This window comes from Martes martes, assembly GCF_963455335.1.
Source record: "Martes martes genome assembly, chromosome: 2".
In the NCBI taxonomy this organism is placed as follows: domain Eukaryota; kingdom Metazoa; phylum Chordata; class Mammalia; order Carnivora; family Mustelidae; genus Martes; species Martes martes.
The window spans coordinates 123,068,569-123,094,397 of NC_137889.1; positions in this window are offsets into that span (position 1 = coordinate 123,068,569).

Genomic DNA, 25,829 nt, shown 5'->3' on the forward strand with positions numbered 1-25,829 from the left:
CCTGTTTTAGTTGATATTTTTTCTTTTCGTATCTGAAGCCTATGATAACATTATTGTCTAACTGCAGAAAATAAATCTGGAAATAGTAAATACTAGTAAAATTTCTGAATATTTTTGTTAAGCATTTTTTATTTTTTATATTTAATAATTAGGAGGGGCTTTATTCTCATGGTAAGGAATATGTCAAACTATTGTTTTACTCTTAATCAACAATATTTATCTTTTTTCTGGAAGATTTAACAGGGTGTGATAGAAGAAAAAAGATGTTTTGCAGTTGATCTGTTTTCTGTTCATGTATTATGACACCTGATTTAATCTCCAATATCAATTACACACATCTCATCTTTGGTCAATTTCAGTGGAGACTTAAAAAGGGTCAGTATGGAGTGGGGGGAAAGTCATAAGATCCTCAAGCTCTAATCCAATTTTTTTAAAAATTAAATGCTACAAATCTTCAGAAGTAATAAACTCAACTCAGTGGCTGATGATGATATATTTTTATATAAAATAGAATTGAATAGTTTAAAAAAAAAGTACATCACAAGTGGTAAAAGTAAATAGAGTTTTAGGAAAAGTTTGTTTTAGTTTGTGCGTATGTGAGTACTGGGTAAAATGTATTTTTTTCTTTAGATTTGATAAAATTAAATTAGGTAATAAAGTTCAGAGGCCCTTCAGAACTCTCTGAGATGAAGTTCAGAGCCCTTCAATAAATAAATAAATAAATAAAGTTCAGAGCCTTTCAAGTTGCTTTCTGATCCCAACTCGTCCCTTTCCAGTCCACCAGAGAGAATTGAAAGCCTCATACTGAAAATCGCTGCTATGGTACCCTGGTAAAAATAAAAGCTACAATTTCCTCCCAAGAGAATGACAGACCCAGCCTCTAGGCAGCCCAGGATAATTGTTGCAGGATTCCATACCTGAATGAACAAATCACAATAAATAATCCACAGACTTGGTTTGTTTTATGATTTGAAATAGCAGCTTCTACTAACTTTCCCTCAAAATACCTATGAATAAAATGGAAAAGTCAAAAACAACAGCAATATTAGAAATCAAGCCTGTTAAATAAAGTAATGCCAGAATCTGGGCGTGTTCTCCATTAACTATAAAGCAGGTAAAGTTACTGAGAACATACTATCTAAAGTTTCAGAAAAAACAAAACAAACAAAAAAACCCCACGAAAAACCAAAACCAAAACAAAACAAAACAAAACTTAGTGGAAGGTCATTCTTAACCAGAAAATTTAGCATCCATTTTGTTACTCTTTCCATTGACATCTGACATTTTTAGAAAGCCAGAGTAGGGGCACCTAGTTGGCTCAGTGGGTTAAGCCTCTGCCTTTGGCTCAGGTCATGATCTCAGGGTCCTGGGATCGAGCTCTGCATCGGGCTCTCTGCTCAGCAGGGATCCTGCTTCGCCTGTCTCTCTGCCTACTTATGATCTCTCTCTGTCAAATAAATAAATAAAATCTTTTTTTTAAAAGCTGGAGTAATTAATTATTAATAGCTAACATTTAATAAACATTTAATGTTTATAGTGGCATGCTTTATATGAATTCATATCATCTCCATCTTGTCAATGAGGAAGCTGAGCATAGAGTATTAAGTAACTTGGTCAAAGTTCCACAGTTGTAAGTAATGGAAGCAACATTTGATTCTAATGATTCAATGATTCTAATGATTCTCTAACCCATAGTCTACTTGTCAAACCTTTACAATACACTGCCACTGAATATTATTCTGAAAATCATCTATTTTAGTACCCAAAGTAAATTTCTGGAAAAAGTTTAATATTTCCAATGGACCCCAAGAACTCTACAAAATATAATCAATTGATGAAAAGCAGTCTTTGAATCTTTGGAAGAATAAAGGTTTCATATAAAATATCTTCAATAAGCCAGCAATTATGGAATTTAAAAAATTGTAAGGGGAGAATATCTGAGAGAAAAAGCTGCTAGGATGGAATGAAAAGGAAAATAAGAAAAAGAGGTATTTTTAAAAATCTGAAAAAAAAATAGAATAAGAACATGATACTGATGGGTGTAAAACCAAGATTAATTGAGACATTTAAAATACAGAGAAAATGTTAAGTAGATTAAACAATTAAACAGGATTTGGTAGATTTGAAAAAAAAAGAATGAAAATTATGTTCTTGAAGAACAGAAAACAGGGAAGCAAGGAAGCTTAAAACAATTGAAGAAAATCTTTTCTTCACTGACAAACAACAATGTATTATCCAAAGAGGTATACCATATTTCAAGGAGCACTAAGGTATAAAGGCCCTTCATAACATAAATGTTTGAATTTTTTTCTTTTTTTTTTTTTTTTTTTTTTTTTTTTTTTACTGAGAAGGAATAAGGAGAATATTGTTCAGGCATACTAGCAGAAAAGAGTTTTTTTACTACAATGGAATAAGCATGTATCATACGTACCCTGTGCAACTTTAAGTGACAGAATGCAATATAAAAGCAACGAGATAATGTGGGGAAAAAAGTGTGTGAACTGAAAATTTCATATCAATTATTTAATGTACATATGAATGTAAATACATGTATCCATAGTAATGAAAAACTAGGAAAAATATCATGGAGGTATCTTTAAAAATTACTTTCTAAAACTTTTGCTTGGGGCATCTGGGTAACTCAGTCTGTTAAGCGCCTGCCTTTGGCTCGATCATGATCCCAAAGTTCTGGGATCCAGCATGTTGTTAGGATCTAGTGCCTAGTCAGGATCCCTGCTCAGTGATGAGTCTGCCTCTCCCTCTCCATTTGCATCTCTCCTGCTCATGCTTTCTCATGCTCTCAAATTAAAAAAAACAAAAAAACAACAAAAAAAAAAACTTTAAAAATTCTGCTATTTCTAAAGAAATATTTTAATTTCTTGTGGAGTGCCCGAGTGGCTCAGTCGTTAAGTGTCTGCCTTCAGCTCAGGACAGGATCCCAAGGTCCTGGCATCTAGTCCCACATTGTGTTCCCTGCTGAGTGAGAAGCCTGCTTCTCCCTCTCCCACTCACCCTACTTGTGTTCCCTCTCCTGGTGCCTCACTCTCTCTCTCTGTCAAATAAATAAATAACTCTTTTTTTAAAAAAGTTAAAAAAAAAGAGCTTATATTACTTCTCTAATCAGAAAAATGTACAGATAAAATGTAAATACATCGATAGATATAAACCGTACCTATAAAAGTTGAATACGAAACTATATGGAATGCATTTCTTTTTAAAATTAACACTTAATATAGATATAAGCATATTATGTTTGTATGAAATTTAAAATTAGTATGTAATTTTGATCATATTGTATAAACACAACTATGCTTCAAAAGGACATGGGAAAAAAATGTCCAAAATACAGACAGTATTTATCTATGCAGTAAGTCTATAGATATCTTTTTTCTTTCCTCTTTTGGATACTGTAAATATTTTGTTGGGAATCATTTATTATTTTCTATAATGGAGAATTAAAATGTATTGATAAATAATTAGAAAGCAAACCCTCCTTGTCCTACCCTCCTCCCAAAAGGAGAAACATGAGAGAATTGACCAAGACTCTCAGGCATCTATTAAAAGTCCCAGAAGGTGGGAGACCTGAAACCTCACTCCCTCCTTTTTAATCTCAGTCATAATTATTCCTGAATTTCCCTGCAAGACTCCTGGGAAGAGAACATAAAAAACATAAAGAAGATGTAGCGATACTTTTTTCGTATATTTGGTTTTGTTTCTGCTTTGTTGTATTGTGTTCACGTACCTAGCTTCCTGTTCTTCCAATAAACTAGGAATGACTAGAAAGGTTTAAACTAAACTATTCAGCCCAGGTGAATTATCCAATACTGTGATATTAGAAAACAAGTAACCTTGAAATCGTGTAACCTCAGATTTCTATAAGTAGAATGATTGCACTTTCTTTGACCCTTAAGTATATTGTGAAACATATTCATGGTGCCCAGAAAATACTCCTCTGGCATGTGGCAGAAAGAGATTCAGAAGGGCTTTTTTAGCTAACTCTTCTCCTGGGTTCTATATATAAGAATCTTAGTTTATAGAAAACAAATTGACTCATGTCCAAGGCTTTCAGCCCGTTTTCTTTTTTTGATCCAGCCACATGGCATATAACTTTAGCAGATAAAAGGTGAGCAATCACAGGGATATGCAGAGAAATGAGAAAATTTGTGAGACACCAAACCCATATGTGTGTGTTAATACATCAGAATTTGATCTGAAGGAAATCTAATTCCTGGTAGGATGACCATTCTTGTAAAGTGCATTTAGTGTCTCAGATTGGAAGGTTTACCTGGATAACTTTTAAATGTTGTGTAATCACTCACTGGCAATAAAGTGTATAAATATCTGAATGATTGACAGTTTTTGACAAAATACATACCTGAATAAAATTAGAATTAATTTAGACACACTGATTGATATTTTGAGCTTTACATTAAGTTTCACTTTCGGGGAAAATTCAAGATGTAGTTATGACTTTTTAACAATCGGGGAGCAAGCATTATTGAGTTTTTTAAAGTTATAATCTTATTATTTAAATGTTAAGGTATGTGTCTTAAATTTAACTAAAGGTAATTTGCTTCTCTTTCCACTTGCCCTGTCCTGCCAATACTTCTATCCATGAGTCTTGCAATAAAAATATAATAAACAAGGAAAAGATGTTGAAGGTCCTTGTGTGTTTTGGTAAGAGGAATGGTGCTGGGAATGGGGATAGAAGTGGGACCAGGGGGTGAACAGCTTCTCACAATAGGAACAAGAAGATTTGCATTTCTTTTTCATTGTGTTTTGTTGCTGTTGTTTGGATGAAGGTTTACATCAGCTCTATGAGAAAATTGGAAAAGACTGAGAATACAGATTGGGAGAAAGAAAGAGTAATCCAGTAAGAAGGGTGCTAGGAAAAATGTTTCCTTGCTCTAATCTTTCTCCTTACTGGACATTGTTAAATGACATTGACTGATTTGAGAGAATTGCGTAACACATGTACATGACTGAGGACCAGCTGATTTTGGTCCTAGACATCTGGTATAGGATTAATGCTGAATCTCTTCAGGGAAGTGGATGTGAAGAGGTTAATAGACATTTTAAGTGCATACTTAGTACAAAGGATCCCTAGCCTCCGTTTATAAATGTAGACTATTCTTGTATGTCACACACACACATTTGGTGAGATTATATCTTAAAATATTCACCTTGGGCTTTTCTTTCTTTCTACATCCCATCAGTCTTCCACATGGAATCATGGAGAAGTAAAATTTGTACAGCAGAAAAGGAATAGGAAAGAAAGAATCAAGGTTCATTGCTATGAGTGCCAAAATAATATTTTGAGAATTGAAATGAAAGCCTTTGGAAACACTAGTGTGTATATGCACGTGTGTGTGCATATGTGTGTGTTAGTAATATTTAGTCACAAATTACATTTATTTGGTGTTGGCTATTAAGTAAAAAATTATAAAGGGAGTAGGTGGAAAGCCAGATTACTATGCTGTGTCCTTTGGCTGAAAGGAGATAATAGGGAAAAAAAAAAAAAAAAAAAGGATAAGTCTGTGCCACAAAATGGGAGAAACAGACATGGAGGACCATGCTGAGAAGAGGAAAATCAAGATGAAGCAACTTCCAAGATCTTTCTATACCCAGCATCATGGCTAGAAAATGTCATGGAAAATATTTCAGGTATCCATTGCTTTTAACCAATCATTTCACAATTCAATGGATTAAAATAAGAAAATGATTTGTTATCTCTAACTATTTCTGTAAGTCATCAATTTGGAGAGGGCAACTCTGTCTCATGATAAAAGGAATTTCAGTTATAAGACTTGAAGGCCAGGGGCTATGATTTTTCTGGGGCTTTTTACTCACATATCCTGTGGTCGATGCTGGCTATAAATGGAGACCTTAACTGGGGCTATTAGCAGTAAAACATACACACTGTCTCTCCCATGTCACCTGGTATTTCTTATAACAAGGTAGCTGGTTCCACAGGTGAGCATCCTGAGAGATAAAGAGTGCAAAGCAGAAGGTTTTTTTTTTTTTTAATCCAAAATAATTGAAATAAAGATCTTGAAGAAATATTAGCACTCTCATATTCATTGTAGCACTATTCACAACAACCGAGACATAGAAACAACCTAAGTGTCCATTGACAGATGAATGGATTAAAAAAAATATGGTATATACACACAATGGAATATTATTTAGCCTTAAAAAAGAAGGAAGTTGTGCAATACATAACAATATGAATGAACCTTAAGGACATTATACCAAATAAAATTAGCCAGACATAGGGGTTCCTGGGTGGCTGAGCCATTTAAGCATCTGCCTTCAGCTCAGGTCATGAGGATCCTTACTGGGATCAAGCCCTGCATCGGGATCCCTGCTTAGCAGAGAGTCTGCTTCTCCCTCTCCCTCTGCCCCTTCTCCTGCTTGTGCGCTCTCTCTCTCTTTCTCAAATAAATAAAATCTTACAAAAAAAGAAGAAAAGAAATAAGCTAGACATAGAAGAACAAATTCTACTTGTGCTAAATATCTGAAATAGTCACATTCACACACTCGAAGAATGGAACGGTGGTTGCCAGGGGTTAGGGGAAAGGGAAATGGGTTGCTGCTCATTAATATGCATAAAGATTCCATTAAGCTGGAGGAGTAAGTTCTAGAGATCTGCTGTATAACAATATAGCTAGAGTTAACAATACTGTATTGTACACTTAAAAATTCAAGAAAAATCTCATGTTAAGTGTTCTAACCACAATAAAATCATTTTTTAAAAGAAAGGGAAAAAAAGTCATATAGCATCACTTCCATAGTACTCCAGTAGTAGAAGATTGACATCAAAGGGGATCAAAGAGGAATGTATTATCATCAAAGAGGAACATTTTAGGGTGAGAGGAATATTGCCTATCACACTTGAGGTGATGGTAACAGAATAGACAAATTAATCAGATTTTAAATTTAAAATTGGTAAATATTACTATACATATATTAAAAGTGATTTACATGATTAAAAAAAAAGCATCCAGGGATTGTTATGATTAAAGCTGAAGGTGAAGAGTACATGGGAATTCATCAACTATTCTCTCTACAAGTTCCTATATTAAAAAGTTAAAAATTATATGTTGTTAAATGCTATGTAGGAAAGATACAAGTTGTCTCTATGACAAAATGAACCAAATCTAAACGAAGGGGATGGTGATGCTTAAGGAAAGCTGATGTGGGGGCGCCTGGGTGGCTCAGAGGATTAAGCCTCTGCCTTGGGCTCGGTTCATGGTCTCAGGGTCCTGGGATCGAGCCCCGCATCAGGTTCTCTGCTTGGCGGGGAGCCTGCTTCCCCCTCTCTCTCTGCCTACCTCTCTGCCTACTTGTGATCTCTCTCTGTCAAATAAATAAATAAGATCTTTGGGGGAAAAAAAAAAACAAAAAAAGCTGATGTGATGGATGAATCGGAGTTAGCCAGGTGAAAGAGCATGCTGGGTTTTAGGAGGAGAAATTCTCTGCACAAGGAACAGCTTTGTACCAGAACTGAGAATAGCCTAATTGAGGGACAAAAAAGGAGAGCAGGACTGCAAGAGCTCTGAAAGTGGATTTTATTATAAAGCTCTAAATGCAACAAATTTGACCATTAAAATAGTCAAGGCATAAAATTCAGTCAGGACATCACTCTCACCTTGTTAAAATTCGATAAAATGTTTTAAAAAATAAAGCTTTAAAATATTAGATAAATTCCAAAGCTGTAAGGATAATTCAAGAGCTTACAATACTCCAGGTCTAAAATACAAATGGGTAAAGCATTCAAGGATTAATGCCTTGTTCCTCACCAATGGGCAAAGTTGAAGCTATTTTTCAAGGTAATGACAGAGGTAGAATTCTTCAAATGGAACTTTATTAAAGAGAGTGGAAAACATTTCTCAACCCCTTCATATCAGAGTTTTGATAAAACATCTTTTTAGAGCAATGTCAAACCATTAGCTAGTACCATAGGTTTAGGGAGATAGGAGAGACATATTTACATAAACTCCACACTTAGGGCTTAAAAAAAAAAAGGTTTCCTCTGTACACCAAGACAGAAACAGAAACAGACGTTTCTTAGTTGGTGGTAGCTGCATTTCCCACCAGAAAATCAATAAGGACAAAGAGGGTCAAGCCAGTTTCTTCGTATTCCCCGTGTGTTAAAATACCACTGTGCCAAATGCAATCAGGAATCAATACTTTCTTTTAGGCCTTAGTGTCTCCTTACTTGGTTAGACACTAAGGGAAATGATCAAGTATTATCCTTTTATTTTATTTTATTATTATTTTAGTATACTTTTCCCTCTTGTATCTCCAGTGCCTAGAAGAGTAACTAACACATATTAGGCTCCTATGAATAATTGTTGAATGAATGAGTAAAATCCTTAAACTGAAATAATTAATGCATTTAATTGAGTGCAAAGTAGAGAGACTTAACCATCTGAGACTTGTTTTTTTTTTCCTCATTCTTTTGCCTTAGAATCCTTCATCTTCTGCTCAATAGCATTTATTCTTAATTTGAATCACTAGTAATAGGAATCCTTACTTAATAAAGTTCCAGTTGAATTATTTGATATGTTCTTAAAGGAAAGTGGCTCAATTCTCAACTTTCCATGCACTACAATTTACTATTGTGCTACAATTTACTCATGTGCATGTTTCTACAATATTACATTCTATATTTTTCTTAAAAAAAAAAGAAGTTATGTATTTCCACTAAAATATTCCCAGCCAACACATATCAATTACACATATATTTTTTTTTAGTCTACTAAAGACAGTTTCTAAAATCATGTAGATTACTTAGTTAATAAGTTATAAAGTACATAAAAGTGGTAAAGCTTTATTTTGGATATTCACATCTATTTTGATATGGTTTTTGTATGATTGGATTGATAACGAAATGTTGGAGGATAAAATAGCTTTAAGCACTGAATTCAACTATCAGTCTAAGCGGAAAATATTATAAGATAGACACTTTGCAAAGGAAAATAGATTATCACTTGGAGAAATATCCAGTCTTTACAATTTTTTGGCATCAGGGCCTAAGGTAATAACTGTTATAAACTAGAAGAGTGGAGACAACTGGCTTGGTGTCTGAGTCAGCAGTCATTACTCTATATCATGTCCTCTAAATCTTCGGGACTGTGAAATCCTGAAGCTTTTCCCCTATTGCTGAAGGAAGTCTGTGTGGGGTCTGGAAATTGCCCACTTTTCTGTAAGCCTTATCCCTCCTCCCTTTTTCTCCCTCCAGGCAACCCTCAGGCTTTTTTTTTTTTTTTTTCCCTTAACTTCGTTTTCCTATATGTAGCTTCACTCCGGGCCACTGCCTTGCCCCTAGTCCTACCGGGCATTAGGCAGAGCATTATTTTCTGTAAAAGATAAAATGCAGGAGATCTGGATAATAAACAAAGTCACTTCTGAGTGATCTTGTAATTCACTTATACTTGTTTCACTTCATAAAAGAAACTCCCACCCTTTGCTTCTGGAAAGAGTCTTTCATCTGTTATCTCTGAATTTGCAGAGGCTAGATAAATGATACATAACCCTTGCAGAACATTCCATTTCCTTCCTTTAATTTCTTCTTCACTAATTTCTTTAAATGTTTGACATTGGTCAGTACTCTAAAAAAAGAATAAAAACCATGTTATAATTGCTTATGCGACAGGATTTCTTATGGCTCTTGTTTTCCATGAAGAACTAATATAAAATCTCCCCTCTGGCCCATTGATTCACAGCTGGTGGAGCCTCTGTTGCTCCTGACACTCGGTGTGCAAGTGTCCTTGCAAGACTTGCAAGATGCAAGACTCCTGAGTTCGCTCTGTGGGGCGGGGTGGAGGGCATCCATGCAACTGGATCCCAGCCCCACAGAAGTCATTCCATAAATCTGGTAATTAAAGTTTTTAAAAGATAAAATACTACTTTTACCAAATTAGAAGCACGGAGGTCCTCAAATGTATTTTTTTTTAAATGTCATATGTGACTGGGTATTCTCTGCTTAAGAACTAAAAAACAAATGTAAAAAAAAAAAATCAGTTGTAGCAAAAGCATGAGAAGTTAAAAAATGGCTCTCCAGTGCTAAAGGTACAGACTCGGTGGTGTATTAGTAAACATTTAACGACAGTCTTCAGGAAAAGCCCTCAGGTACAGAATTTGCTGTGTTCTCTGGTGTGCATACCCCTATTATGTCCACTTTTGAGCTACCTGGGAGACATCAATAAACGTGGGGTTGGAAAGAAATGTGTGCAGTTGGTTCTTGGGAACGAGCCTGAGCAGCTTCCAGCATCCTACTGTGAGATGAACTAAAGAATGTACGTATTTTAATCTGGCCTTGGATATTAGTTTGAAATCCGTGCTTTAGAAAACATACACACAGAGTATTACATGTTTTTGCTACTAAAAGAAAAACATTGAGTGTTTTAGGGTGAAATGTTTCAAATTAAATAAATAAACAAACTTGAAAGGGACATTTGGATTGAAGAAGGCATTGTTTCTCAGGCAGGTTTAAATTCAGTTCATGTGAGTAACACAACCTGTTTATAGTTTACATAGTTCAACTTAATTTCTTTTCCTGTCCTCCATTCCTTTGTGGTGCTGGAATTAAATATCAGTTAATTTGGGATCAACTCTTTCTTAAGAGACATGAGAGTTGGGAGGCTTATGAAATAATCAGGCAGTTAGTAATAATCATTATCAGTGCCATTTGTCCTCTTTGGTATCTACTAAGATAGCTACAGAATATTCTGGGTTTCAGTCCTGGATCCATGCTGTAGAAACTTCCCTTTTTCCTGTTGTATGGCGTTTAGGTCTGCCCAGTTGCACCCACTATTTTCTTGGCTTTGTGGAAACATAGAAGTTGATCTGTTTCTCCAGGATCTCTCGGTTGTAATGTCAACTAAGGCTATATCTGGCTAGATACAACACCTAAACACCTCCATCTGAGAACGATTCATTATCTTCCTCTACTCTCAGTACCTACCAACATATCTGTGTATTTTCCTCTTTCTCAAAGGCTTCATCCAAGCACTCAGATATAGGGGCTTTCCCTTCTTGAGACCCACATCATCAAAATTTCTTATCCACATCATCAAAATTTCTCTTCCAACTATCCTTCATCCTCTATCATCTCTAGCTTTGGACACCTAACCCTCTGTCCTGTGTTAAATGGTGGGGCAAGGAAGACTTGGTCTACTTTATGATGCTATCTTTCAAATGTTTCCAGATCGTGAGCACTCTGTCTTCCGTAAAGGACTTTACCTTTTGGAACTAGAGAGAGAGAGAGAGAAAGACTCCCCCTTTTCTCCTTGTTGGCATCACTTTTCTCTTTAAATAAAAGAGTGCTAAATGGTCTAGCAATTACATTTGTCAGAGAGAGAGGAGCAGGAAAAGGAAATTCAGAAGGGAAAAGAAAATTCTTTCTTAATATAATACAAAAATCTTACCACACTGCACTATTGGAGTAGTAACTCTTATATTTTTACTAGATGCTTCTGTTCCAAGTATAGAAGAGCTAGTAGCTTACCCACAAAGAAGTTTTCTCTTCAATATTAGATTCTGAGAAGCCCTGAAATCATAAAGAAAAACTAAAATTTGAAGGAACCCACGGGAAGAAGACTTAAATGAGGAAATTCAGGGGAGTTAGTACTACAGCAGCCAACAGCATAACAGATTGAGGAAATATAAACTGCTGGGCCCCAGAGTAAGCACTTAGAAAGTTTGAATTTTTAATAAACACAAAATCTGAGAGGTCCCAGGAAGCTGAAGATGAAAAGGAAACTTAAAATTAAAGCAATACATTTGCAATAAGCTTGAAATATGCTCTGAAAAGGGGTGCCTGGGTGGCTCAGTTGGTTAGACAACTACCTTCAGCTCAGGTCATGATCCTGGAAACCTAGGACTGAGTCCTGCATCTGGCTCCCTGCTCATCGGGGAGTCTGCTTCTCCCTCTGACACTTTCCACTCTCATGCTCTCTCTCTCTCTCTCTCAAACTAATAAATAAAATCTTAAAAGAAAATGCTATTAAAGTGGTAGAGTGGTAACTGTAAGATTACCAAAACAGAGACAGGACCTAAGGGCTGGAGCCTGAGATGGTAATGCTCATCCTGGAACTGCAGACATGGACTCCAGAGTGAGGAAGAAAGCCAGAATGGAGAGCACCGCATGAAGCTGGGACAAGCCATCATCTCAAGAGAATGAGACAGACAGACAGACAGACAGAAAGAAAGAAAGAAAGAAAAGAAAAGAAAGAACTGAGTCAATTCCTGGAAGAAAACAAACAAATAAATGTGTGTGTGTGTGTGTCTGTGTGTATAAAATCAATCTCTCTCTCTCTCTATATATATATATATAATCACCGTATATATGTATTATCTGTGTACATATATAAAACATATGCCTATGAATACATGTACTTATATGCATTTTCATGTAAATATCTTCCATGAAAACTTTGAAATCCCTGTGCTACTATGCTATATGTAGTATGAAATCTGAATATGCAATATATGTTTGTCTGTATGTGTTGGAATTCTCTGAGCCAAGCAGTTAAAATAATTTTGAGACTGGTTAAAAGAGAACATAATAAACCTTTTAGGTAACATCTTTCTTCCCTTGTCCTGTGTTATTTAACCTTCATAGACATTATTGTCAACTGACACACTGTTCAACTTTAGTTTTTTTTTTTTTTTTTTTTTTTTTAATGTATTCTGTTTCCTGGAAGTCAGGGGTTTGTTTTAGCCTCACTTCCTAGAGAAGTGGGCCTGATACACGGCACAAAATATGATCAGTAAGGGTTTGGCAGGTTGATGTGGTAGTTGATATTGACAAAACCCACTAAAAAGACAGTCAGCAAACTGCACAAGATTATTATTCAAAAAATTGCAATAATAAAGAGATTTTAAATTAGTTTTTTTTAAGTCTCTTCAACAATTAATAGATAAAAGCATATATGAAAAATAAGATTCTAAAAATTACACACATGCACATGCTTGTTTTAATTAAAAGCACTATAAAAAGGAAGCATTGTATAACACAAAAGAAAACCTATGCTCTATCTTTTTGAAGTCGTAGATGCAAAATAATGGAAATCATGAGGCAGTTATATATTAGGGGCTAAGAATATAGGCTCTGGGATCATACATCAAAGGTTTATTTGAGCAAGTGTTTTATTCAATGGTTTTTAACACATGCTACTGAAGATGGTGGGGGTGGGGGGAGGAAGAGAGGGAAGATAGAAGAGAGGAAGGTAGAGGGAAGAAGAGGGTAGGAAGGAGTACAGAAGGAAAGGGAGGGAGGCAGGCAGTGACAGAATAAAGGAAGGGATGAGAGTCTCAACATCAAGGCTAGTGGTTTTCAGAGTTCCCAATGGCACATAAGAGTAGATTTAACCAGCATGCTTTATTTTCAGATTTTTTGACATTTTCCATTCTACCTTGTCCCATATTTTCCAATAATTTCTGCCTATACATTCTCAAATATACTATCCTTTGAGAGAGCCTTACAGGATTTAGCTATGAAGTTCCTATTGTAACTGTCCCTCATTTTAAAGGTGTTTGTGGGTTTATACTTGTGTGTGTGAGAGAGTGAGTCTACTTATTCCCCGAATACAAGGAAATAGAAGAATATTGAATGATAGAAATCTTCTTCCTTTTCTTAATGTTTGAACTCTTGGGTGCATGACTTTGTATAATTTCCCAGTCATCTACTTTGGAGAGAGATAGGCCATAAATATATTTTTTGGGGGTGAGCATATACTTAGTTTCATGATTATTTCTTTGATTAAGTATATCAATTCCACAGATTTGAATTTTCAAAATGGAAAAGTTTTTGTGAGCTTTAACCCTGGCACAAGACTCAAGATATATAAAGTCTGAACAAAATTATAGAGTCAATTTCCGAGGAATAAAACCTCTCAACAAGAAATTAAATATTTAAAGACACACTGAAAATGTGGCAAGTAAATGGAAATAATAAAACTTGTGATATTTTGTGATATCATAAAGAGTTTAGTTTGAAATTGCTAAAAATATATATGTATTTGTGCATATGTATATTTGATAGTATCACTTGTTAAACTTATATGTTAATATAGTTATATAAGTATTTAAAATTGGAAGGAACAAATTAATGTGAATAATGAATAAGAATAAATAATGCTTTCACATTCTTTTTAGTTTTTAGTTGTTAGTTTTTGACTAACAAGCAATGAATAAATAAAACAAAAACAAGTATTTGAAAATTAATAGTTAGAGACTCTTCTAAAATGTATTTTCATGATAATTTGAAAACTTCAGCTGATGCTACCTTCCTAATGTGCTGAGCTTTCTCTAGCCTGTAGAAATGGTTATATATATATATATATATATATATATATATGGTCTGAATTATAGTTATTATTTGATATTATCTGTGTATTATGTTCCTTTATTTAACTATGTCTTCTTATCTATGCTGGTAACCAACAATTAGGTAAGTAGACAAAGAATTAGTAAAAAAGGGGCACCTGGGTGGCTCAGTCATTAAGCATCTGCCTTCTGCTCAGGTCATGATCCCGTGTCCTGGGATCCAGCCCAACATCTGAACTCCTACTTAGTAAGGAGCCTGTTTCTCTCTCTGCCTCTGCTGTTCCCCCTGCTTGTGCTTTCCCTCTCAACCTGTCAAATAAATAAATAAAAAATCTTAAAAAAAAGAAATAGTGAAAGAATTTTTCTAAGTCATTTTTTAAAATAGGATTATTACTATGTGTCTAGATGGTTCACATATATTGAAGATGCTTCTATAAATGACCCATGAACTTATAATTAATATTTCATGGGCTATAACCTACAGAGGGACAAGATGAAAAACCTCTGGCTTAAGTACGTATTCATTAGGAAGGGTCAAATGGCACAATGTCATGAGACATCACTAGTTCACTTGGTAGGTTTTTCAAAAAATCGAATATTTTGACATAGACTTTGAAGATAGAGGAATGTGGCAGTTTCCTAGATGTGCAGTTAGAAGGAAGAAACTTCAAAGCTGTTATAAAATAAATGCACTTGTTCAATATTTGTAAGGAGTTTTCCCCCAATGTTTAGAAAGGCTATTCTTCTCATTTTTGTTTTCCAAAATTGAATACCTTAGTTAATTATTATTAAATATTAACTAGTTTTCTGGTTTATTAAATTAGGCTAAAGGGAGGCTAATTAATTTTTCAATGACTCTTTTCTTTTTTTTTTTTTTTAAGATTTTATTTATTTATTTGACAGACAGAGACCACAAGTAGGCAGAGAGGTAGGCAGAGAGCCAGGCAGAGAGAGAGGAGGAAGCAGGCTCCCTGTCAAGTGGGGCTCGATCCCAGGACCTTGCGATCATGACCTGAGCCGAAGGCAGAGGTTTTAATCCACCGAGCCACCCAGACGCCCCAACAGTGACTCTTTTCATATAAAGTTGGAACTTGCCTCAGGATACTCCATTCATTCATTCATTCATTCATTCAATACCTTAATGAGAGTTGTTTATCATACATAATGTCATTTGTCAGGCCAAGGGCTAGTATTTGAGGATATAGCGATGGGCAGGGGAGAGTTTTCTAACTTTGAAAAGGTCTTAATCCAGTGACAGGCAAATATGTTATCAGCTAATTTTGTGCCTGTATGTTTTGATGGTGGATCATTGGACGCTCAATTATGTGAATTTAACTTCTTCTTACTTCTTACTATAAATCTCAGTCAAAGATTATAATCCCTAATATAATCCCTAATGCCAACATATTTTGAAAGAGATTTCACCAAAAACAAGGAGAATAAGTTTGGAAGAAAGAACAAATTCAAAAATTACCCAAAGTACATTTGAAGAAAGAAGACAGCTTCAGAAATTCTCGATTAGTGACAGCCATTTCCAAAATAAAACCTAAAGTAACACAAGAAATTGGAGGCAGAACACAAAGGAATAAAGTTACCAATCAGAATTTCTTACTTACTGATGCAAACAAAACCTGAAATTGCCCACAGATCGCTTAGGAAAGAAAACTTGGACTATGTACTGCACTGAAACTCTTACTTTTCTTTTTGGATGGAAAGTACAGATAAGAAACCTAAAAGTTTCTGCAGTTCTTAAAAAATGGCAGGCTTGGCTAAGGAATTAACTTATGTAAATATTGTGAGTTTGCTCCACTGGATTCAAATACTTCAATCAAATAAAGAGTTGGTGAGGAAGTACTTTTTAGTCAGGTCTTGAGAGTTGATCCCATCCATTTTCTTTCCTTTCTTTTCTTTTCTTTCCTTTTTTTTTTTTTTTTTTAAGATTTTATTTATTTATTTGACACAGAGTGAGAAAGAGCACGCACAGGGGGAGCAGCAGGCAGAGGGAGAGGGTGAAGCAGGTTCCCTGCAGAGCAGGGAACCCAACAGGGGCCCCATCCCAGGACACTGGGATCATGACCTAAGCAGCAGTCAGATGCTTAACTGACTGAGCCACCCAGGAACCCTCCCTTCCATTTTCTTAGCAGGTAAGTCTCCTGGGGAGTTTCAGAGGAGAGTAAGGAGGATGCTGGTCTTGAACTGTGAGGATCTCACGGCTTTGTGGCTGCACTTTGCTGCTTACAAATGCTGGAGTTCCACAGTGTTCTCAATGGAAACTGCAGCTTCCCTCAACAGTTTCTAATGTGTAGAACTATGCTACCATCCAGCCCACTCTCCCATCCGGGCACTGCATGTTGGAGGTACCGTTTCCTCCCATGCGATACCTCACAGATGCTTGTCTCTGCTATCTCTCTGGGAAGCTGCTTTCTGAAATAGGCCCAGCAGCTGCTTCTCAGGAAACTCCAGACAACCTCATCTCCCAACCATCTAGTCCTTTGTCAAGAGCCTAAGTCTTGGAAAACATAATCTTCAACTCTACCCCACAGGAAGAATGTCTTCAGGCCTCCTGGACCTAAGCCCTGCTGGCCTTCTCTAAAGGGGAACGAGGCAAAATATCTCATTCTTTCTTATTTGGAAAACACAATTAAGTTCTTCTCCCAGAGGGTTACATGACAGACATACTTAGTAAACCTAATTGCTCCCCAACAGGTAACACAATTTTTTTTTTCCACTAAAAGCTGGAAACAAATATTAAATTCTAAGTACTGGGAGGGAAGTTGAAAATCACATTATAACTTTTGGATATAGACGTTAAAAAACAGCAAACAAAAGTACATATTACCAAAAACACGTACTAAAAATGACTTTGGAGTGTTTTCTTTCAGATAAATGTAATTATGGAATTCAGTTTCTAAGGATGTTTTCTGGATAGAAGTTTCACACAGATTATAACCTTTAAGAGCTCATTTTTATTGTTTCATTCCAATGTCATATGACTGTACCGAGAAAAGTATGTTTTAAGTCACTAGGTGAGTAACCAGGGGCTCATGTGCCGACCATTTCTCAATAGATTTGGAATTTTTACTCTTCATTTTAAAAGGAAAAATCTGTTGAAATCCAGAGAGATCACAATCAAAGAACCAGATCATCCATTATTTTTGTTCCCTTAGGAAACTGTGAGGAGTAATTCTGCCGAGCATATTGTTTTGTTCAATTGAGGTGTTTTGGTTTTTTGAGCAGAGAAGTGTCAAGTTGAAATGTTCTTTCTTTTTTTTTAATCATTTTTAAGGAATCACTCAACCAAATCAAGTAATTGAAAAAAATGGCACTCTTTTTATGTGAACCAAAATTTCTTCACATAACCAGAACCAAATGCTAAATTCCATTTTAATCAGGCCAGATCAGTTTGCATGGAATGGATTACTATCAAAACCATCGCTAAAAGTAATAATAATTTGATTCTGTTATAAAATTTGTAAAGTTTCTGCCTTGTGTTGTATTGCTAAGTTCCACATAAATTTGTGCAGTGATCTTATCGATCACAGTACAATCACAGTTAAAAAGAGAAAACCAATTAAAACTGCAAGAATAAGTACTCTTTAGTGCATGTAACTTTTTCTTTTTCTTTTTTGTACTCAGACCAAAAAAAGTTCAGTAAAGAATGGCTCCTAGAGGATACTAGTTGGCCAACATGTTTTGAATTTTGAGGTGCAGATCTTTTCTAGATAAGTGTAGACTTGGCTTTAAGGATGCGGTATCTATTTTTGTCTTGCCTCTACTGTTTTTTGCAGCACTTCATCCATAGTGCATTACATTTAATGATTCCCACATCTATGTGTGGAATTCATGATTGAAGGTAAAGATAAACCAAATACTCTCCTCACCCACAGTTTGTCTTCTTATATAAAAATTTATTTCCTGGCAATATGCTTATATATTGAGAAATATTTTAATGAATAGTTTCCATATATTTGTACTAAAAGTTGAGAATATGTTTTAAGGTATAACTTTTCCCTAAATTATGTACATCTCTTTACAGTTTGGAATTTAATCGTCCATTAATAAAAGTATTTGAAAACTATTCATTATAAGCAGATACCTTTTAAAGTCTGCAATATTAGGAATTGCATGTGACTCTGGGGTTCAAGCTCCTAATTCACAGTGACATTATGTCTCAATGAATTCACCAAGAGCCAATAGCTGGTTAACAGTTCCTTTAACTGTTCTGGGAGATGTTTGGGAACTCTATACAGGAAGAAGCTGTTACCCAGTGCAGCTGTGGTGTGAAATTAAATACACGTCTATCACCTCTACTACCCAACTCCAAATGCCTATGTGGAGCTCATATCTCCTCTAGAACTTTGATGAATTTGTCAATAATAGTTTTGGGCATCCAGAGACAATACTTTACACAGATGTTGATGTTCTCTTAAGAGACATTATTAGCTATATCATTATGGAAGTTTGTTTTGTGGGCAGTAATTGTGAAATTGATATGAGAGGGAAAACAAAATAGATGCTCTATGGTGACTGTGGCAAAGTTGCCTTTTGAGGACTCCCTTGGTAGGTATTCTTTATATGGAGACTTTGTAGATGAGGATTCCATGAATACTCTATCTAAATCAAGTGGATCCATGGGGCGCCTGGGTGGCTCAGTCATTAAACATCTGCCTTCAGCTCCTGTCATGGTCCCAGGGTCCTGGGATCAAGTCCCACATCAGGATCCTTGTTCAGGGGGAAGCCTGCTTCTCTCTCTCCCACTCCCTCTGCTTGTGTTCCCTTTCTTGCTGTGTCTCTCTCTGTCAAATAAATAAATAAAATCTTTAATAAATAAATAAATAAATATATAAAGTGGATCCAATAATATAAAAGGTTACAATATTGTGAATTTGTTTCTATATATCAGGAAGATACAGTAGACACATATAACCTACTACTACGTAAATATGAGATGATCTCCCATACGTAACTTAAATTTTTTAAAGGAACAATTTTATCATTTTTCCAACTACATGCATGCCATCCATATGGCTCTCTTCTTTGTCAGTTTATCTAAGACCTTGGAAGAGTGATCAGTATTGGATTGAATAAATACTGGTTTGTATCCCACGTGTGTCTGATTCTATTTTCAGAAACCTCTTAGGTCAATGCCTTCTAGACTAATCTTTCCCTAGAATGTCACCGGCATGACACTAGTATCTGGTCTGTATTTTCACCTCTATCATGTCCTTAGTACATAGAATCAAACTGGGCACAGAGTAAGCACTAATTATTTTTTGAATAAGTGAATTTTCTTTGACCTTAAATGGTCCATAGTATATTTCAGTACAAGAAAGATAACCCTTGTCTCTGTAATTGTTACCCCTCACTCACAAGATCTTGTCGTCCTATCTACTTAGCCATTTATTCCCTTATCATCATACTCTTAAACTACATTTCCAAAACTCTATTTCCAACATCTTCTGTCCATATACTACCTCTTAACCTTCAAATTTATTTCTACCTACAATTTGTAGACTTGGGAATGGTCTTCTCAGTCCACTTCCCCCCTGTTTTTCCTGTCCATCAAGCCCCTAGGGTCTTTTACCTCTACCTCCTTCTGATCCACCCTTTCTGCCATTGTACATCATCTGTTCTCTGCTCCCTCAACCTTTTGAAAAACTCCAACCCTCCTTAAATTCACAACTTGATTCAAGATTTTGAATGTGCTAAAAATTAAAAGACTTGGGGCGCCTGGGTGGCTCAGTGGGTTAAAGCCTCTGCCTTTGGCTTAGGTCATGATCCCAGGGTCCTGGGATTGACCTCTGCATTGGGCTTTCTATTCAGCAGGGAGCCTGCTTCTCCCCTCTCTCTCTGCCTGCCTCTGTGTCTACTTGTGATCTCTGTCAGATAAATAAATAAAATCTTAAAAAAAAAAAAAAAGAATTAAAAGACATGTAACATGTTGTTTGGGTATCTTTAAATTATTCATCTTGGAAGCTCTATGTTCTCCCTATATGTTTCTTTCCAAATAAGTATAACTCATTTAACCTAATTTCAAATCTTACTGATTGCCTAATAGGAATTAATAGAAACAAAATGATATTATTTCAAATTAGATTCTAAGGAAAGTAATAACAGGGAAGAAAAAGATATTACTGGCTAATTTCAATATTTCTCATAGGTAGAAAAAAAAAAAAAAAGATCAGCACACCTCCAAGGGGGGGGGGCAAAGATATTATGTAAAGGTATTAGAATACTTGTAACTGTATTAGCTTGCAAAAAAAGATCTCCAATTCTTCATCTTTCCTGCCTGCCTTACCACTGTGTTTCTGGGCTCAGCCATATTATTCCCTTTGGTCCATGGGAAATTAATAAATATACTTGGAACAGAGGTTTGAAAATGTACAAGCATATCAAACCTATCTCATTTTACTGTGCTTCACTTTATTATGTTGCAATTTTCTTTTTCTTTTCTTTCTTTCTTTCTTTTTTTTTTTTTTTTAAACAAATTGAAGTTTTGTGGTGATCCTGAGTCGAGCAAGTCTCCTGGTGCCATTTTTCCATGAGCATTTGTTCACTTTGTGTCTCTGTGTCATATTTTATTTTTACTATAATATTTTAAGATTTTTCATTATTGTTGTATTTGTTATAGTGATCTGTAATTGGTGGTCTTTTATAATTGTTTTAGGGTACAACAAACCATGCCATATAAGATGGTGAACTTAACCCATAAATGTTGTGTGTGTCCTGGCTGGTCCATTGACCATATGTTCCCCAGTTTCTCTCCCACTCCTCAGGCCTTCCTATTTCCTGAGTCACAACAGTATTGAAAGTAGGCCAATATCCCTACAATGGCCTCTAAGTGTTCACGTGAAAGGAATAGTTGCACATCTCTCACATCAAATCAAAAGCTAAAAATGATTAAGCTTAGTGAGGAAGGCATGCCGAAAGCCAAGATAGGCCCAAAACTAAGCTTCTTGTGTCAAACAGTTATCCACGCTGTGAATGCAAAGAAAAAGTTCTTTAAGAAAATTGAAAGAGCTACTCCAGTGAACACACGAATGATAAGAAAGCAAAACAGCATACTGTCGATATGAAGAAAGTTTCAGTGGTCTGGATTGAAGATCAAACAAGACACAATGTTCCCTTAAGCCAATGCCTAATCCAAAGCAAGACCCTAACTCTCTTCGATTCTATGAAGGCTGAGAGATGAGGAAGTTGCAGAAGAAAGATTTGAAACTAGCAAAGGTTGGTTCATAAGGTTTAAGAAAATAAACCATCTCCATAACATGAAAGTCCAAGGTGAAGCAGCAAGTGCTGAGGTAGAAGCTGCCACAAGTTCTACAGAAGATCTGGCTCAGATCATTAATGAAACTGGCTACAATGAAGAGCAAATTTCCAGTACAGATGAAATGACCGTCTATTGGAAGAAGATGCCATCAAGGATTTTTATTTTCTTTTTTTCGTAGTTAGAGAGAAGAAGTCAATGCCAGACTTCAAAGCTTCAAAGGACAGACTGATTCTTATTAGAAGCTCAGGCAGTTGGTGAGTTTAAGATGATGCCAGGGCTCACTTAATATTCTGGATATCTTAGGTCCCTTAAAAATTATGCTAAATGTACACCGCCCTCTATCAATGAAACATAAGTATTAACTTTCAAGTTTTATTATTTAAGAAATACACTTTGTAAGGTAGTTTCTTTTGATGGATCATGGCAAAATAAATGGAAAAACTTATGGAAAGGATTTGCTATTCTAGATGCCCTTAAGATCACTCATGATTCATGGGAAAAAGTCAAAATAACAATAGTGACAGGAGTTTAGAAGAAGTTGCTTCCAGTCCTCCTGGATGACTTTGAAGGGTTCAAGATTTGAGTGAAGGAAGGAACTGCAGGTGTGGTGGAAATAGCAAAAAATAAATAAATAAATATAACCCTAGAATTAGAAGTGGAGCCTGAAAATATGACTGACCTGTTGCAATCTCATAATAAAACTTGAACAGATGAGGAATTGCTTTATGTGGATGAGCAAAGAAGTGATTTCTTGAGATGGAATCTACTCCTGGTGCAAATGCTGTGAAGGTTATTGAAATAACAAAGGATTTATAGTATTACATAAACTTGGTTAAAGAAGCCATAGTAGGGTTTGAGAGGATTGAATCCAATTTTGAAAGTTCTACTGTGGATAAAATAATACCAAACAGCATCACATGCTACAAAGAATCATTGGTGAAAGAAAGTCAGCAGATACAGCAAACTTCGTTCTTGTCTTATTTTAAGAAATTCCTCAGCCACCCCAGCCTTCATCCACCACCCTGAACAGTCAGCAGCCATCAATATCAATGCAAGACTTCCCACTAGCAAAAAGATTACAGCTTGCTGAAGGTTCAGATGATGGTTAGCATTTTCTAGTAAGAACATATTTTTCTTTTATTTTTTTTACAATTAAATGTATACATTGATTTTTTTTTCCAGATCTAATGCTATTGCCCACTTAATAAACTACAGCATAGTGTAAACATAACTTTCATATGCACAGGGGAATAAAAATACTCATTTGATTCATTTTATTCCAACATTCACTTTGTTGCAGGGGTCTAGAACCAACAGTATCTCCTAGGTGTTCTTGTACCTGTCTGTTGCTTCTTAGGTTCTAGAAACTCTGCCTTTGCAGTATGATGTCTGGTCACACCTGCAGGAGGAGTGTAAGATACAGAAGAAACAGAACTAAGTTATTACAGCTAAAAGCCAGCATAGCCCCAGATGTGCAAGAAGGTCTAGGTTAAATGGGAATAACCACTCAGCTGAAATCACTGACTCAAACTCTAATGAAATAAGTTGATGCTCTTTGTTTTAAACATTAATTTTCAGGTGACTTTTTAAAAATTCAGCACAAAGGTGGAAATATAACCAATACTGTAAACATTAAAAAAATGCAAACCTTTATAATTGCTGAAAGGCACAGTGACGCACCCTCACAGAAAGAAAGAGAACGTATAAAACCAGCTACATATTGAAAATCTATATGAGTGTGTACAACATAACATAAAAGAACTGAGACCAAATTTTGAATTCATATAGGTGGTTGTGCAACAGCTTAAATTACCTATTGATTGAAAAAAGGAATTTACAATTCCTTAACAAAGTGAAATTCACTACCCCGTGCTATATTCACAAGATAGACGAATGAGCAATGTTATACCAGGCAAATGTGAATAAAAATAAAGCAGACTGATAATTGACAGGTAGAATTTAGACCAAAAAAACTTTAAGAGAGGAACAAAAAAAGGACACTTTATAAGGTCATGGATAAAATTCAAAATGAAGATATAGCATATATAAATATCTGTGCAGCCAATAATTCAGCATTTCTTTTAATACAAGCCAAAATAAATTTGTGAGAAAACAGCAGTAAAAAAAAAATAAATTGAAATATTGGTTCTTTAGAAACTTTTTTTTTTAATGAGTACTGAAAAGCATAGCTAACTAACTCAGTTAAAAGGGATAGTGGTGAGGGAATTGGGGTAGAGGTGGGGAGCAAAGGACAAAGCACAAACTTAGAAATAACAGGGATAAAATAATCATCAAAATATAGGAATTTTAAAAACAATAATTAAGAGACTTAGTCTGTACAATTTTATATGCACATTGATTTTTAAAAATCTGTTTTTCTCTCTTCCAAGAGAGAGAGAAAGAGAGCCTGCACAGATCAGTTACCATTGAAGAAGTAATGTATGCCATAAAAAAGATTGGGTGTTTATTCATTCTAGTTGCTGACTGAAGTGTTCTCTGTAGGTCAGTGAGGTTAAATTGGTTGATACTTGTTCAAATATTCTGCAACTTGTTAATACCTTCATAAACAATCTTAGGGTCTCCTATTTCCTCTTTAAGTCTGTCATATTTACTATATATGTTTCAAAACTCTATTGTTGTATACACACTGATTTTGAACTCATATTTTTCCGTAGAATTGGCTCTTTTATCATTTTGAAATGTCTTTTTCTCTAGTAGTACCCTTTGTATTATAACAAACACATAATAGCTGTCTTTTGGTTTATGTATGCATACATAAATTATTTTATTCTTTTGATCCTTTGTGCATTCTTGTATTTCAAGTGTGTCTCTAGTGAACAACATATCCAGTTAAGCAAACGTTGAATTTTAATTCAATACTTGTCTATTTGTAAGTATCATAAATTTTGGTATATTTGTGTTAAATGGTACATATTGCTATTTGTCCCATGAGTTCTTCATTTCTTTTTCTTTTCATGCATTTTTAGATTATTCAAGTTTTGAAAATTTTATATTGGATTTTTAGTTGTATATTCTTCTACAGTTCTTTTAGTGTTTCTTTAAGATGACAATGTACAGCCTTGATTTCTATTATTATTTTTTTAAGTTTTATTCATGGTTAAGAGATAACTAATATAATTCCATGTGTTCCAGCTAAACTTCAGACAAGAAGAAGGGAAAGGGTCACACCAACCATTAGTCTCTTTTTATTTTTGTGGGAGCTTTATTGAAAAATATTTGATGTACAATAAACATTATTTATTTGGAGTATACAATTTGATAAGTTTTTATTTATGTATACATGTATCCATGAAACTAGTACTACAGTCGAAATAGTGAATATACTTCTTTTTTTTTTTTTTAAAGATTTTATTTATTTATTTGACAGATCACAAGTAGGCAGAGAAGCAGGTAGAGAGAGAGGAGGAAGCAGGCTCCCCGCTGAGCAGAGATCCCTATGCGGGGCTTGATCCCAGGACCCTGACCCGAGCCGAAGGCAGAGGCTTTAACCCACTGAGCCACCCAGGCGCCCTGAGATAGTGAATATACTTATCTCCACCTGAATTCCCTTTACACCTTTGTAATCTTTTCTTCTTGCTCATCCATCAATGCCCAGATCATCATTGATCTTTCTGTCATTGTAGATGAATTTATATTTCTAGAAATGTATGTAAACAAAAATATACCGTATGAGTTATTATTATTTTCTGGACTGGCTCCTTCATTCTGCATATTAATTTTGAGAAAAATCTAAGTTGTTCCATAATTCAATAGCTCATTCCTCTTTATGACTGAATAGTATTTCAGTGCATTACATACCACAATTCATTTATTCACTCATCATTGATAGACATATGGATTGTTTCTAGTTTTTGATTATTACATATCAAGCCTCTAGAAACATTCAGGTACAACTCTTTATATGGGCATATGCTTTTATTTATCTTTAGAAAATACTTAGGAATGGTTAATCATATAGAGAGCATGTTTAATGTTTTTACATGAAGTTTAAAAATATGCAAAACAAATCAATGTCAGAAGTGAGAATAACAGCTAATGAAGTGGTACCTTAATTGGAAAGAAAGAAAGAGCCTGCTTGGATGCTGGAAATGTTTATATCTTGATCTGGACAGTATTTAAATAGATTAATACCTGTGTACAATCTGTCAATCTGTATATTTAAGATTTATGCACCTTACTATAAGTTAAACATCAATTTAAA